This window comes from Streptopelia decaocto (assembly GCF_964273445.1).
Source record: "Streptopelia decaocto genome assembly, chromosome: 1".
NCBI classification, from domain to species: Eukaryota; Metazoa; Chordata; class Aves; order Columbiformes; family Columbidae; genus Streptopelia; species Streptopelia decaocto.
The window spans coordinates 6828535-6844605 of record NC_138663.1 but is presented as its reverse complement, the minus strand read 5'-3'; the positions used below and the strand labels follow the sequence as shown (position 1 = coordinate 6844605).

Genomic DNA, 16071 nt, shown 5'->3' with positions numbered 1-16071 from the left:
CTGCTCTGTGAAAAGCAAAGTATTCCCTATCTATTTCAACAGTTTAAGGTGTTGCTAGGAACCTAAGACCAAAAAGGACATCCAGTGTCACCAAGTTTGGTCCCCAGCCAATATGGGTAAACCCAAATAATGATCTCATTTGTCACATTCAAGGACTGTAGCCCAGTAAACACAGTGTTGCTGGTGCCAGTAATAAGCCACAGACTTTGTGCTGAGTCTGCACGGCCTCGGGACCCAGGCACGTCAGGCTTGCCTATACTTTGCTTTGCCCAGCCCGGAGCTTCGCTTTAGCTGCAGCAGCAATTTTCCTAATGACCAGGTGGCTACTGCCTAATTTATTTTACTTTTGCTTATCTTCGCATAATGATGTGATTTAAGTGTAATTTTTATACAGACAGTAGTAACAAGTAGTTAAGCTGCACAGGATGAAATATTTATGATCCCAGGGTAATGACAGAATGCAGAGGAACACGGATGTGGTATCATAGCGGAGGCCTCAGAAGAGGCGATGCAGAGGGGTGGAGGCACGAGCCAATATCCGACAGGGCACAGAGTGACACATAAGACCTCAGGGCTATAAAAAAATCACCTATTGCTGGCTAAAGAAATGCAAACCTGTGGGTTTAGGGATAAGAAGTATCCAACATATGTAAGACATTGTATACATACTGAATTCAGGGGTAACGTGGTGTTGCAATTCAATGAATAAAGAGCAAGGTGTAAAACATAAAAATAGCCAGAAGGAGAGCCCAGAGTGAGAAGGAAGAGATCATCAGCAAGTCCTCAAGACATAGAAGAAGAAACCCCCAGTATGTGAAGCCCTTTACACCTGAAAACTTGCCATGACCACTCCCCAGCTCCAAAAACTAAAGTCAACAGCCACACAAGCCATGGAGGTGAACAAAACACCACAGAAAGGAGTACATAATTGGAAATTTGTGTATATCCACTTAAAATGTATTATTTTTGAAGCTTCCCCCTTCCAACAATATTCTTCTTTTTTTTTTTTTTTCTCTTAGTAAGTAGATCTGGACTATTAATAATTCTTTTATTAGACCATTAATATTTGAGTTACACTAACAATAAATTTTTGCACTTACACAGAGGCCACATTGTGTCTTGCCCGTACAAAGATTTTGAGTGTAACAACATTCAATATTAAAGCTAGTTATACCTCTTGCCTTCATTTCTCCTACAAGACAGCCATGCCCAAAACTCACAGATCTGACCAAAAAAAACCCCAAACAAACAAACCGCTACTAATTTTCTAGCATGAATACAGCCAATTTATATCCATTATTATCTTGTGCTCCTCTGTACCATTTCTTCTTTCCATACGTTCCTGCACAGTGCTCACACTCCTGTTAGGCACTGCAGAGGCTCATCAAGAAAAACCCTTTTTAGCCTCATCTTATGGGACAGTCACTGCCCCTCACGTCTTTTCTCACCACAGAAACTCCAGCACAGAAACAGAGATTATTCAGGAAGTTCACACTGAGACCTGATCCATCAGCTAAGAGAAAAAAAAAACAGCCACAACAATTTTATGCTAATTTCAAACATTTGGGTTTGCTAGAGTAGTTTTTGAGTAGTAACAAAGCGAGTTGTACGAATATAACAATCATGATAATGTGGTAATAGTTTTAATTGAAGTAATTTCTGTAGACAATAAGAATTATACCCTAATGTGTTAATTAATATGATTAGGAAATGTTGTGAAAATGAGTATGTAAAATGATATAACATGATATTCAGAAAAGCATGTTTTACCAGGGATAGTTCCTCCAAGCTCTCCTCGGGGTGAGATTTATGGACGTTAACACACAAGGCTTCGGCAAGGTAAACAGCTGTTTCGATTTTAGTTATAATGAACATTAACTCTACATCCCCATTTCTGCTTAATTAAACCTCTGACTCTGCAACCAATCAAGACCAAACAGAGAAGGTAACAGGCACTAATTGGGCCCTGTGCAATTTCAGCCTCAGCTTGCAGAGTGCTCTACCTAAACCACAAAACTTCCCCCCAAAATAAAAGTTTCTCTCCTGTTCCTCTCTACCAGCCTACCCAACATTTTCTTCGCTCATCAAAGCCAAACGACGTGTGAGCAGCATTAAGAAAAATGGATTGTACAAAAGCACTGCAGAATGGATAAAGTAAAAGATTAAATTCAATGCCTTTTTATTCCTGTCCAAGTAGTCACTTCTTATACAAAATAAAGTGAAAAAGACTCCCAAACAAAGTAAAACTCTCCTGCTGGACAGCTTGACAGCAAAGTCCTGTGCTTCTTGATTAATCTTTACCCTCTCCTAGTGAGGACCATGGCTGTGTCAGCACGGAGTTAAACACCAAACACACACACCAAAGAGGAAGTAGCACACAACCTGCGTTCTAAATGCACAGACAAAATACACGAGATGCACCTACTAATAGAGAAAACCTTAGAAAAATGTAGTGCCGTGCCCCAAATGTGTTTTGAAGGGCGCACAGGCTCCCTGCACAAAATGTCCCCCCTTCCGCCTCTCAACACGCGTCAGTCAGCGCCGAAGCAGCTTCATCTGAGGGGAACCGAGGACTCGATGTGACAGGGTGCAGACTTCTCCTACCGCACTTACAGAGGACAGGAAAAACAAAAAAGAGGAACTTATGCCCTAAAGGACACAAGATAATTTCACATTATTCCGTTAATGAATCTTTAAGACAAGATAGGATAAGAAAATCATTGAAATACCTCACCCCTTAGATCTGGAAGTGACAGCTGCAGCCTCTCTTGAACCGCCTCACTTCACGAGCATGCTCCTGAAGGTTTCTTTCTGACCTACAACCTTTATCTGAGCTTCCTTTGTGGCTTAGTAATACAAAAAGTGTCGCTTAATCGTTACGCTTAAACCATTCGCTCGCTGGTTAACTTTTTTTCCCCTCCCTTGCAGCTGAATGCTGCAAGTTCACCCTTTTGTAAATCTAGCAGGCGAAAGCTAGGAAAAGTATCCTGTGGTTCACTAGAAACACACAATAACCCTTAAAATAAATACACATATTAACTTGCAGTGCAGTAATAGTCAGTTGGGATTTACATGCACAACTAGGTTCATCTGCAAAAAGCACCATTTTGTAGCTCTCTTAAGGAAGTGGTAAATACCGTGCATGCTCTCGCTGCTTCATGGGAGGCTGACTACCTAAGCCCTGAACTGAGAGCAGACCTTAAATATAAATCGCTTAATTGCTCATTTTATTTGATACCCAAGTACTTCATGCTAATAAAGTTCAGCATTAAAGGATTACAATGTGACAAATTATACGCCCATCTCATAAAAGAAATGCTACCGAAACAGAGCTGGATCTGAAAGGCTCTCGATAACGTACAGCGTACATCTAATTTTAGATGATTCCTCAATCACTGGAGAGTTTGCAGTGTACACAGCCAACCCAGCTCAATCAACTGACTTCTATCTCCATGACTCCAGGTCACATTATCTCATGAATGAACTGTTATGTAGGTCAGTCAGGAGTCATCTTCTAATTGAATGCATGTTTCAGCCTTGGCATTTATGCTCTAGATATCAGGGCTGTAGACAGTTGGGTGAGTCAAAAGAAAATATCGAAGAAGGGGCTGTGATAATTAGGCTTTGTTTCAGCCAACAAGCATGGAAACAGATGCCAGCATAAGCTTGTATATAGCTGTTTTCGTTTTAACTGGATTTATACAGGTGGAAAGTGCAGGAGCAACAGGCTCAGTGGAGAGAGGATTTGCTGGGTCACAGATCAGATTTTAGCCATAAATCAAGCGCTGTCGTGCTAACGTACCTTGGCTTGGCTGGGGGGTATATTGGTCTCTGCTGAGGCACGAGCCAAATATGCATCTGCTTACTTGCAGTAACTGATACCACTGACTCTTCATGTAGGCCCCAAATGGTCCCCAAAGGAATATTTTTGGTTGCTCCCAAATCAAGGTGGATGTGAGACAACAGAACCAAAAATTTCCATTCTTCTTTGCCAGTCTCCTGAGTCATATGTGTACTTACACGTTTTAAAGAGCAAGATCGTCAGGGAAACTTCCCCACATGGTTCATGAACTGTTTGTTTAACTTTCTAATCAGGAGGCTCATGTAAAACACATTAGAGTTATAGCCTGGGTAATATTTGGGTAAAATGAAGACTATCAGACTGGAGATGCTTGATGAAACCAAAGCAAGAGAGTTATTGCTTTATAGAAATGCTTTTGATCAGACATTTCTTTTCACTTCCTGTTCAATCCAAGCTATTCTAATTTAGATGTAAAAGCAAAATTGCAACTGATTAAAATTGGGTCGGCGGCAGTTCCCATATGAGGAAACACATGGCTCACAATCAGATAAAAACCAAGCTATCTAAATTCGGCACTGCCTGTACTTTATAACTATGACCCAGCAGCTATTTACTAGTTACTTGTGTACTTTCAGTTTTCACAAACAACTCTCAAAGGATTTTCTCCTCCTTTGAGCTCCCCCAAATTTAAAAATGGTTTCTGGAGTGTAATGGGTTAAAACTACCGAAGTGAAAGCAAAACGCCCAAGGCCAAGTTTCCCCCCCCCAGCCCATATACTTGGTTGCATTTTCATCTCCTCTGTCCTGACAGCTGTTATCTTCAAGTGTGCTGCGACATGCCCATTGCTGTTCTAGCAGTCGTCTTGTTCAACTCCGAGCTTGGTTTTTAAAGCTTTAAAACCTTGATGCATGGGGGATGTAGAAGGGGTAAGAATGTAGTAGCACATATTATGTGGGAAATATCTTTTGCCATCTTGTGCCCCACCTACTTCAAAACAGGGAGTTTTTAAGAGGCACAAAAATAGCTTTAAAACAAAGAAATAAACAAAACCAAAAACTACGACACGATTCCCCCAAAAACCCCTACCTAAACCTCTTCCCATCTCCAGAAAAGCCTTTGCTTCAGTGTTCTTCTCATCTCCCAGCAACAACTGCTTTGCACTCACGTAGTGTGATTCTTAGGAGGATGTGAAAGCAGTTACAAACATCTGTTAATTAAGCCTCAATTTGCATGTGAGATGGGTAATATACTAATTTTACAAATGGGTGTGTTAAACCACAGAATGCTGGATAGAGCTGGCCAACAGAAGTACCTGAATATCAGCTAGAAGGACAGAGACTGAGTTTCCTTGTTCTGGTTACTATTCTTCTAAATAAAATAAAGGCTCTATAAGCATACTCAGGATGTTGACAGTTTTTACTTTGCAAAAGACAAAGTCGGAATAATTTTCCAGGGAATAAATGCAGATATTCATACAAAAAACCACAAACGAGTTATGTAGGAATAAATTGCATCAGGTCCAATTTGCAAGAAAGAGTATTAATGTATTTTTAATGGCTGAACTAAGGGAAGGTCATTATACAATGTTTTAATTCTAGTACATTAGTGTTGCATTTAAATGTTAGCAGTTAATGTGATAATGACAAACTCTCCACGAGTTGTGACATCATAAAAAATAAAGGCTGTTTTAGTGTTATTTTGGAAAAACAATAATCAGAGCTATTAGTAAGCTCCCCTACTCCAGCCATTGGGAGAATGTTTATCTTGCTATATTAATTTTACATGCAAGAAGAAAACCATAATGGGAAGTCAACAGATGTGAAAAATGTAAATCTTTGTTAAAGTGCACAATCAACAAAGGCAGAGAGGTTTTTGCTGTTGTTGTTTTGAGGGGTTATCTTTTTGCAAATAAAATCATCTTAATGCTCCTTGACCTGTAAATGCCATTTTTAATGGAATGCAGAAAATAAATTACTAGAAGTAGGAAAAAAACATACAAACAAACAAACAAAAAAAAACCCCAACAAACTAACAACCTGAAAGTCAGCTTGAGAAAACAGCCTCTTCAGCAGAGATGTTAGGTTTTGATTCTTGAAAAGTCACAAGCAACCATCTGACACTCAGTACTGTTACAGTAGCCTGATGCTGCTCAAAGATAATTTTGGGTGGTTCGGGAACAGAATTCAGCGTGTTGGGTCCAGTATGTGGACATCGTGTATATTCACCAATGGTAAAGTATTCTCGTAGGATTAGCACTTACAGAAATTGAATATTTCCTTGAAGATCACACCTACACCTTCCTTTACAAGGCTTCTAAATCAAGATGGTTGTTTATCATGCTATTAAATTAGCGGAGTTTTTTTTTCTCTTCTTCATTCACTCTATTTAGATTAACATTTAGCAAAATGAAAATTTCCTGAAGGTAATTACCTGGCTGCAATTCAAGGCATTCATAAAAATTACAGTTCCCTTTGACAAGAGGTTGTGCTGGAGGGTTGGGGAGGAGGCACCGTCACAGGGCAGTGGATCGGAAATTCGGAGCTTCCCAAGGATGAATGCACCACAGGGCTCTGCCGCAGCCCTTGCTCTGGTTTCCACTATCCTCTTGTTTCCTACAAGCACATTCACATTTGACCCGTGCAGGGGTTTGGTGGAGACTCTGTTTCTCAGTAGTTACATGCTGCCTCTTGGATTGATTATTTTTTTGCCCCCAGAGCTATGGCCCGTCATCTGCTGCGCAGATGATACCACACTGTGCAGCCTGGCTGTTTCCGAGTCCTGCTGTCTCGGCTGGGGCTCATCACCTCTGCAGGCACATGGTGGCAATTCTGCAAAACCACATCCTAGCAAAAAAGGGGAAACCAAGTTGCAGACTTTGCTTTCACTAGTAATTGGGTGGATTTTTTGTTCCACCCCTGACATTTGCCCTGCAACTGTGTCACCTCTAATCAAGTGTTCACCTGATTCACCACTGCAACTATCCCAAAAAAGACAGGTTTGGCTTTGCTGTCCTACAGCTAAGCAGTTTGAGCATTCTACCACTGTGCTCAGAGCGGTACAGAATTGATTACAGGCAAGACTCTCAAACATTCCTGTAGCACAACCATCAGTGACAAAGATCTCACCAAAAAGTGGACCAAGACAATCATCGTTTCCTTCATCTTCAGCTGGCTGCATCTATGGACTTCACCACCAGTGACCACAGTATCGTCTTCTTTTTTTTTCTTTTATGGCTTCACTATATATATATATATATTTTTTTTTTTTTCCCCAAACCATTAAATTATTTATGCAAAACACATCAGTTTACATTAAAGCTTAAATTAGCTTTTACATGATGTGCCTGCCCCATCTCCTTTCTCCATACTGTTAAAAATCTGCCTTATCTCCAGTACAGTAGCTGTGTATACTTGCTTCATCTTTTCAAATACCTCCAAACCTCTTCTTATACTAACTTTCTCTTTTCTGCCAGGTGTGGTACACTTTATATAGTGAATTTGCATCAGTGTTTTGAGGAACGTTCAAATCTCTGGTCAGTTTATCTGCATAGGTGAACGGAATATTTAAAGGTTTTCTTCTTTTTTAACAGATATACAATACATTCCTTCTTTTAGGCCTTGAACCCATGTCCCTAACATGCAGAAACAGATTACACTAATATTCTTGTCTGAAGAAGCATGTAAGATTATGCAAAATAAAATAAAATACATCAGTAAGGGAGTAGCTGACATCTTCACGGTGCCCACTAAACTATTAACTAAGCGTGCAAATGGACAGTGTATAATAAAAGACCTTCTTTTGGGACAATTTATGCAATTATGAATATGTAAGTTATGTTCTCATATTCCAGTTTGACTTCTGCTTACTGAAATGTTGACAAGGACGCTCATATTCTGACTGTAAGTCACGTTTTTGATGCATGCAAAAACCAAGTACGAATCAAAACTGAAAGAACAGAACCAGTTAGATTACACCAGATCCTCAGGTTTCGCTTTAAAAAAATGGACAAAATAAGTTTTCAGTCCACATGGCTACAACGAAAAAAAAAATTAAATGTGAAACAAGACTATCCTAGAGGTTTATGGTTCTCAAGACAAAGAAATATCTATTTGATTAGGTTTTTACATTCTGTTTTTTTCACAGAACTCTTGCGTTTTTTGATAAATTTAAAGACTTCTAAAAGCAGGACTATTTTTAATGACCTGAATTTAGCAGCACCTTCCAATTTTGCAGCTTGTTTTATCTTACTCTAAAGCCTTTGACTGTTTGAATTCACAGTGAGATATGAATGACATTTTTCTTTGCTTGACTCACTGTAGACTGGATCCAATGCAAAGATTAGCACCAAGAACTGATTCACGTCAAAGTTTGAAGAGGAAGGTGTTCTAGTGGGTCTTACTATGGAATAATTGTTTGTATTTTGCCCAGACTACTTTGCCTAGATTTTAAGCACTCGGCTTCATGGAAATGCAAAAATTGCCCCTGCATCCCCCCAAAAGTCAGTCTGAGATTACTGTTGTTGGGCTCACAAGGCATTTGAATGGGGATCAAGAAAACATGTAGACAACAGGATATGCTACACAGCACTGCATCTCACTGCAGACTTTCTCTGGTGTTGAGATAACCAAGATAGTTAATATCACATAAAAGAAATCAGAAAATAAGAGGCTGAAAGGAAGGAGGATGAAAAAATAAAATAAAAAACAAACCCAAAAAAACCCCACATTCATCCCTGAGTCTCATCCAAATCCAAGTTGCTCAAATTTAGTCTTGGCTCCTTTTACGCTGAAAGTTTTGCTATTTGTTCAACTGGGGAAAAGGCAGCTGGAAAAGAGATAAGAAAGGCATGAAAATGGAAGGTCTTACGACAACCAAGCTTGGCTTAGAATAAGGATCATGTTACATTGGATAAATCAAGTGTAATGGTATGCGATAGGGGCAGGTAAAGACAGGAGCACTAAGGAGTGCAGCTGTGGTTTAATGCTTTCCTCGGCACGCTGTCAACGGGGTTTTGTTATCAACCTCGACTGGTTGACTATCACACACCTAAGCAAAGCGAGAAAAAATTCCATTAACAAGTATTTACAGGGCAAAAAGGTTAACGAATATTGAAAAGTGGGACTGAACTCATTGCAGAACACAGGTGGGAAAAGAAATTTGGAAAAGCTGAAAAGGATGAATTTTGGTGCAGATCAATGCTGGAAAGAAGTAAAAAATCACTTGGACTTGGAATTCAAACTGAAAGTGGGAGGTTGCATGAGGACTGCATTATTGAATATCCTATCACAGCCAGCAGTGGAACCATTTAGCAGAACCAGATATTTTAAAAGGTCCTGAGACAAGGAAGAGCATTGGTTACCTCCTCTAAGAAAACTGAAAAAATTATGTAGGTTTTAAAGATTACAAACAATATTTTAAAGATCTCTGCATTATTTTGTGAAGGACAAAGATTTTACTGAAGTTTGCAGAGAATTATATTGGTAATTCTTCTGCATAACTGACAAATTACATAGAATACAAAGATCAACTACAATAAAAGGAAAAGATTCACCTTAAAAAAGAGGATATTTGGGATTGGGAACCCATTGGAAATTAGTAAATTGGTGAAAAAAAAAAAATCCTACTTAATCTTTTAGAAGCAGAACTTGTATACAGAGTATTAAAGATTAATATTTTCCAGTTTTAAAGTGAGTTAATAAAAAGAGGGAAACATCACATTTCTTCATTAAGGTGCTTATGTATATGTAATAAATACACAGCACATCTCAAACTCACTTTTCTCTTGAGTCTCCCAGTCATTTCACCTTTTTTCCTTTCTTCTTTCTTTGTTTTGTTTTAAAGCCTATGATCTTACAGTGAAATGAATACACAAAAATATATTGACAGAAAGAAGTTTTAGATGATGAGACTTGGACAGGAAGTTTTACATTCATACTGTAGATTGAAACTAAAGCTAAAAACATGAAAGCAACTGAAAACTCAGTTTGCTTGCATTTTAATACCTTCTTGCTAAGCCTGAAAGTTTTGCATTTTATAATAGGAATTACCTGAATACTGACAGATGAACCTAAGTTTCAGCACTAATTTTTAAATTTCTGAATTTACAAATACTTTACATATTGCCAAATTAACTAGTGGCTACTATATCTAACTGAGATTTACGTTCATGTGGGAGCAAAAAATAATAGAATTGTAATTGGAGATAGTTGTATTGACAGGAAAAATAAGGGATTTATGTAAAAAATCAAGTATTTCAGGGAAGAATGGAGAAGGATGAGCTGTTTACAAGTTACTGGATTCCCAATGCTTTGATGCAAAATTTGCCATTTTGCAGAGGTTCTGCAAGACCTTCCCCCCATGCCACTATAGAGATCTTCTCTTGTAACTTTTGCCCAGCTCTGCAGACCTTAAAGCTCAAAATGAGAACAAACACCCAGGAAGGCACATGCATAGGGTTGCAAACACCTGTGCACTGTTTCCGTGCTATAACGGAGCTTCCTGTGTGAAGGTCATGGCACACAGCAGCATGAGCCACTTGTGACTTACCATCACAACAGCTCCTTTTTCCCCCTGAAACCTTCACATTATGGGAAGGAGTCATAATGTTCCCAATGTATGGTACCCAACCAGCCAAATCCATAAGTTGATCCAACGTATTTTCAGCAAGGTTTTACCCAGGAAAATACCCAGCGGTAATAAACTAAAACATTCTGAAGGCATGCACTAGGATTTTCCTCCATCTGCCACCACATTGAGAAGGTCTTATAAGAGGGAATAGTGCAGGTGTTTTCTAGTTCTTGGTATTTTCCTGTTATTTCAGTGGGACTTTGAAAAAGTCTCTGGCCAGGTCTTTAGGAAAGAAGAAGCTTGCAGTTCACTGAGGTGAAGGCAAGAGCAAGGCTACTTCTTCTAGCCATGCTGCTGCCTTGCCCTGTACTTGACCCTGCATAATGTTCTCATGTAAAAGCATGGGAAACCACATCCTAGAAAGAAATGCTGTGAAGTGTCACCTCTTCTGTTGTGTGGTACCATCAGCTCAAAAAACATGAAAAAAAAAAATAAAGACATCTTAAAAACTCCAAAATATAGATGGAAATGGAAAAAAAATAAAAGTATTTATTTTAAAACTCAAGTGTTGGGGCTTAAAGCATCATTCATCTTACCAACTTTTGTCCCATCCAGTTAATGATGAGACAGGCAAGATGAGCTGCCCCTGCCTGCAGCTGGAAACCCAGCAAATCCTCTGGACTGTCCCTTCTCCTCCAGGGTCAGACACAACAGTCAGGATCCTGCCTCAGGGCCTGACCCAGCTGCCTATTTCCACAAGTTTGCCTGTAGCCTGTGCTCCAACTGAGAACAAGGTGAACAGGAGAAGATGATGAGGGCAACTTGGTCGAAGTGTTACATGACGCCTGACACACCAGGCCTTTTGGAGAGGGTAAAAAAGTTAATGGTAAAAAAGTTAACGGTAATATCTAAACAGTAGGTCTGATAACTTCAACATCATGTCCTACCCTTCTTCATACAGTTCCTTTTGGACTCCTCTTCACTCAAGAAGTGGCCCTGAATCATAAGATGCCTTTGGATGGGAAACCTCCCTCACGTCAGCAGCTAATATTGTCTCACCTTAACAAAAAGAGACCCAACTACATCAGCATTTTTCTGACACGCATACCTTCCACAAGTACTGAGCTCACACTTACTATGACTCCAGTTACCTGCTCTGAGTAGCGAGTTTTTGTACAAGCTCAGTCTAATGCATCGTAGAGCCAAACAATTTTCAGCACAAAAGTTCTCCAAATCTCGTCCTTCCAAAGAGTCTTTCCCCCTAAAACTGAACCACCTTGCACACCCTCACGTAGATATGACCTCCTGACACAACTTGAATGTTACTGCAAAAAGTCTGGCTACCTCTGCAAAGCACTCACTACACTCATGGTGGCTGATAAATAAGACTGTGCTGCACATGATTCAACAGCAAATCCAGGGACTCTGAGCAAGAACAGCGAACACGGTGAGAAAGGCAACAAAGTCGAAAAGCAGAAAAAAAAGTAGCAAGTTTTATACCGAGGACAAAATTTAAAACGTCTGTTTCCGTGAAGCTTCATTAGGTTTACTCAGCAAAACAAATTTATGATGTCAGGAGAGAGTATTTCAACAACTGTATGTAAAAATAAACTATGTGATTCAGTTTAACTGAAAAAAAGTAGGCACAAAACCACAGGGACACAACAGAGAACAAAATAAAATGTTCCTTGGTGAAGTAACCCAGAATATAAAACAAAACCACCATCCCAAACTGGCTGCTGAACGCTTATCTCACCCAGACAGCAGCATCTGTCCTTGTCAGGAGCTATCGCGCAATCTGGCTCATCCCAGTCCCTACCTGGAGACAGCGGAGCAGACACACGCGAGGCACGGCAGCCAGCTCTTCACAAGTCGTGCTCAATACCGCTCACTTCCAGCCTTCCAAAACCTCCTTCACCGTAGGAAACCAGAAGTACGACACTCACTTCTTCATTTCTTTTTTTTTTTTTCCCAATTACAAAATATAGCACTTCTGCGAAACAGCCAGAATCATGTTGCTTCAGAAAGTGCAAGTAACAAGAAGTATCTTCCAGGCAGCAGGGTAATAAGTTACACCCAGAATCCCATTTAGCAGTTTAGATAATTCACAGTTTCTCTGGTTACATACTACGTAAAATACGACATCCAGCTGGGAAAGTTGGTCCACTTTATTGTCATATGGCAGTTCCTTGCTTTATATCATCCAAATATCAATTAAAAAGCAAATAAAAAACTGTAAAGCAGATATATCCATATTTTCATGTCGCGCTTGTATACATGCACAGAAATACTCGCTGTCATTCAAAGAGGAAAAATAACCTTGCCTGAAACATAAACTGACTCTGCAGTGCCAGGCTTAAGTGTAATTTTCAAAAACCTTGAAAAAAGAACAATGAACAGACATGCTTAAATTCTGCGACAGCTATTTTAATGGTGCAGTTTTTCAGATAACTGAAATTTAATCACAATATGCTGTCAGATAACAGATCTAGATAATAGAAGCCAACATGATGGCATTTAAAAAAATATTAATACAACATATGGATATAGAGCCTTTGCTGATGCACTTAGTAAATACCAGAAAAATCAAGCAGCATCAAAATCCAAACTCGTCAAAATGACTAGATGCCTTGTGTTATTCATTTCTAATTCTAATTGCTTGATTTCATTCATCAGGATTTACATATGCACTAGTACACTACTGAAGCAGTTAAAATTAAATACTTCCCATTTTTTTCCCAGAAAAGTAATGGACTTTAACAGTCGTTTTATTGCAATGAGAGATATTAACATACAATTCTGCTCCTAACTCCAGGTTATAATGTAAGTGGATTCATTGATCACTTGCAAAAGGCAACAAAAATAAAGTTTTCCTTGATGCTGAGACCAAATAAAATCCTGACCAGATCGTCCATTATTCTCAGTGGAAATCCATCCAGTGTCTAAGTGCTACACGAATGTTTTGCCAACTACTAAGTCAGGCATACAAAAAGTAAAAATACACCAGGAAAGGACATGTAATGAATCTATATCTGTGCTGCACCAAACCCATGTTGCTCTATATGAACGTAGCAAATTCACTATGAAGGATTTTGGCGCCCACAAAGAAAGACAAGCACAAAGAAACCAGAGGAAAAGACACCTATCCCAAGAGTTACCTGGGCTTTATAAACTGTTTTTCATGCCTGGCTCTCACAGCAGGTTACAAGTGTAAGTGGAATGATCTGTAACCTACAGATGGAGGGAATAAGGTTAACTAGAGCAGCAGAGAAAGTCAGCAGCTTATTCCACTGGAAGAAACTGCCTCTCCCATTGACTGTATTAACAAACTGTAGAATTGCATTTGGAAAAAGTAAATTTCAAACTCATTGCAGGGGGAGGGGGGAGTTTAATCAATTAACGGAGTCTACCACCGTTCATTTAGTGCATGCAAAACCCTATGGTTTAAATTTGAAGTTACACACATGTATTGTGTACACACAGAAGGCACCACTTAGAGGGTAAAAATGGAAATTAGATTGGGAAAAAACAGTTTGCTGCTTAAATCAAGCACTAAAAACACTACGAAAGAGTGACAGCTATGAAATATTTAAGACTCAACAATAATATTATTAGACTTCAAAGGACATCACCTTCTCAGAACCATCTTCTCGCACTGATCATCTGCAGAACGAGCAGCATCACATCAGTTTGTTTGCACAAACTTCTTCGCGACCACATCAGCTAGAAATGAAACTCTTGGATTCTCTAAAAGCCATAAAATACCCTTGCAGAGATCCGCCTTGCACCTTCTTGAGTCCACTCCTGGATTTTGCAGGAGCTTTGTAAATAATTTAATATATCCATGGGGAGAATATGAACGCTTTTTAAGAACAAGAAGGTATAAAATGCTAACAAGGAGGTAAAAGGCTTTTGAACATGAAAGTTATATATCTACAAAGCCTTCTTCCAGTTTTTACGTACTCTCTTCTCCATATGTAACCATGACGAGTAGAATTGCAGTAAACATTTAAACTGCATTGCATTATTGTGTGTAATAAGAGCTTGACATTTTTATTTTCTCCAAGGAGAAGCACTGCCTATATGCTCTCTAGTGGAGGAACAGGGTTTTTACAAGGTCCCTCCTCCCCGCTCCTTTAAATGTGATGAAATATGAACTGAAAGGCTTTTATTCTGCCAGAATCCCAGTCCAAGGTTTTGTGTTTCTCTAGCAACAATGACACACTAACAACTGAAGCAGGGCAGAGAGCAGCTTCTCCTTCATCTCTACTGCGTCAGGTACCATCTGTGTCAGGGGAACAGGAACGCCACGCAACTTTTGACCTGGTTTGCCAAGGACTAAGGGTAAATGGATTAGTATTATTATTTAAGCCACATTTTGAAGTGTATGTTTGTCACGGGCATCCATTTCTTTCAGAAGCGTTTCCACAATTTCATGAGTAACCGTACCCTTCCAGAAATCAAATATCAAGTCACTACCATATGAATTCACCAAGGAGGACTTCTTCTCCCCACCTGGCAATCCTTCTGGCTCCACACTTCTCCGCTGCCCATAAGTCCCAGCTGGAAGGAAGGAGGCTGTTCAGAGATTGTATCCTAGAAAGACTTTGTTTTCCATGCTGAAAGCGTGTTGGAGAGAGATGCAAGAAAGGACTCACAAGTTTGACTGAGCTAAATGCCACCGCAATTTCAGAACAAACCGCACCACCACATAGGCAGCAAAGCAGCCAGTATTTGGCAAATTAATAGTTACAAGCCAAGACTAAGCACTGCTACAAAACATAACCTTTGCTTCAACCGTTTGTAGGTAAAACAAGGGCTTTAGGCTCCAGGGGCTTTTAATCAACACTAAATTTAAACAAGCTACCCTAAAGATTGTCAGGGTTTTCCCATTTTGGTGGAGGAATCCTGTAAGAAAGCCTCTTCCCCTCTCAGACAGCAGGTGCACAGGCTGCAAGAGACCATTTTCCTTTAGATTAGGTGTATGCATCTCTTCTTAAAAATTTATAAATCACTTAGCTTTCCAAGAGCCAAATTCCCAGTAGAGTAACCGGGATTACAGCCATGCTAGCAGGAAAGGAGAACAGAGTTCGTTAGAGCTGGCATAATACAGTGAACCATACGATAAATTACTTTAGGAAATGGCTGCTAATGCCCTCTCTGTGCAGGCTCAGGGGATACCACCCTCCCCGCAGCCCACTTCTGTGGAAATTAAAGAAGTTTAGTCATTTGAACAGAGGATATAGGTTTCAGCTCATCTGAAAGCATTTTTTCCCACCTAGAGGGCATAATAACTAATTACATCAAGATAATATAAATTTAATTGTTTTTATTGGCTAATACAGTCTCTGTCAGTGAGGAAACATAATACACTTTCAGAACTATCATTGGAAACTAGTACATTCACAACAAGCAGCTGATCCCTGTGGGACGAGGGACTCCTTGGGACAGTTACTTAGAGCCAACTGACGGAAAGTTCCTGCTTTGACAAATGGTAAAAGAAACAAACCTGAAACAACAAAGCAAGCCTTGAAACCTCTCTTTGTTCCCTCTCAACTCACCTTTGCTTTTCTTCTTCCTGTTCCTTCTTGACTCTGATTTTTGAGTTTTCAAAAGTCTCCCAAAAATATATATTTATATACTGCAAATCCTGTACACTGAAAGCCACGTATCTCCTCCTTTCTGGCTTTTGAAGTCTGGC

General features: G+C 39.5%; 1 protein-coding gene across 7 annotated transcripts in view; it reads right to left on the bottom strand.

Moving 5' to 3' along the window:
• The window catches only part of CELF2 (CUGBP Elav-like family member 2), a 380150-nt gene that overhangs the window by 206199 nt on the left and 157880 nt on the right, over nucleotides 1-16071 (bottom strand). Inside the window, exon 1 of one of the 7 annotated variants that reach the window (XM_082046825.1) lies at nucleotides 12190-12290. The exons of 4 other annotated variants lie outside the window; for them this stretch is intronic. The gene's annotated coding sequence lies outside the window, so the exon portion shown is untranslated. Of the gene's footprint in view, nucleotides 1-2734; nucleotides 2952-6233; nucleotides 7489-12189; nucleotides 12291-16071 lie in introns of those variants that run through there. 2 more of the 7 variants (XM_082046827.1, XM_082046824.1) reach the window with 2 other exon arrangements.